The sequence below is a fragment of the Rhinopithecus bieti genome, unplaced genomic scaffold (assembly GCF_001698545.2).
Source record: "Rhinopithecus bieti isolate Rb0 unplaced genomic scaffold, ASM169854v2 scaffold_60420, whole genome shotgun sequence".
Lineage (NCBI taxonomy): Eukaryota > Metazoa > Chordata > Mammalia > Primates > Cercopithecidae > Rhinopithecus > Rhinopithecus bieti.
In genome coordinates, this window is record NW_016822950.1 from 13317 (window position 1) to 13925 (window position 609).

The following is a 609-nucleotide window of genomic DNA, read 5'->3' on the forward strand; positions in this document are numbered from 1 at the left end:
CTCTGTCACCAGGCTGGAATGTAGTGGCACAATCTTGGCTCACTGCAACCTCAGCCTCCCGGATTCAAGCGATTCTCCTGCCTCAGCCTCCTGAGTAGCTAGGACTACAGGTGCACGCCACCATGCCCAGCTAATTTTGTATTTTAGTAGAGATGGGGTTTCACCATGTTGGCCAGGATGGTCTTGATCTCTTGACCTCGTGATCTGCTCACCTCGGCCTCCCAAAGTGCTGGGATTACAGACGTGAGCCACCATGCCCGGACCTTTTTGTCTGTTTATCCACCCCAATCTTGTTCTAAAAATAATTTATAGAGGCTTATCAATATGTAAAAAATTTAACAAGATAAACTAAATTGAAAACGAGGAAGAAAGATGTATGACCCTGGCAAGAACCTTCTAAATTGTCAAATTCTACAAAATACTCTTGAAAATTTGATTATGTGGAGAGGTTTCACTTCATTTTTGCAAACAGCCCCAACTTCAACATAGCTATTAGTTCTTTTGTGTTTCTGATATCCTTTTATTCAAAAGTTGACCTGCAATTAGACACAGAGAATAAACTATTGGGATATAAGGGCAGAAAATGATAATTAATAAGAACGAAGGACA